Below are 348 nucleotides of genomic sequence, written 5' to 3'. Positions count from 1 at the left end.
AGTTGGTTCATAAGAATTATAAAAAAAAATTGGTTGTTACTTGTTACAATGCATTAAATTCTTTTATTTGATTTAATTTATATTTTCTATTCAAATATTCCACTTTTAATAATTTTAATAAGTATTTCTAAAACACTTGTTACCTAAATCACATAAATATTTCTTATAAAATGCATTAAATTGCGTCTCACTCAAATTCACATTTTTATTGCAGTGATTATTATGGATAATTGTGTGATTATCATAAAGCCATTTGTTCCATAAATTTTAAATTAATCAATAAAATGAAGTATATGAATGATTAATATTTAACGCGTCCTTTTATATAAGAGTTTTGTTTTGGTTAAT

Source organism: Arachis duranensis, chromosome 5 (genome assembly GCF_000817695.3).
Source record: "Arachis duranensis cultivar V14167 chromosome 5, aradu.V14167.gnm2.J7QH, whole genome shotgun sequence".
NCBI lineage: Eukaryota > Viridiplantae > Streptophyta > Magnoliopsida > Fabales > Fabaceae > Arachis > Arachis duranensis.
Note: the sequence above shows the minus strand (reverse complement) of the source record.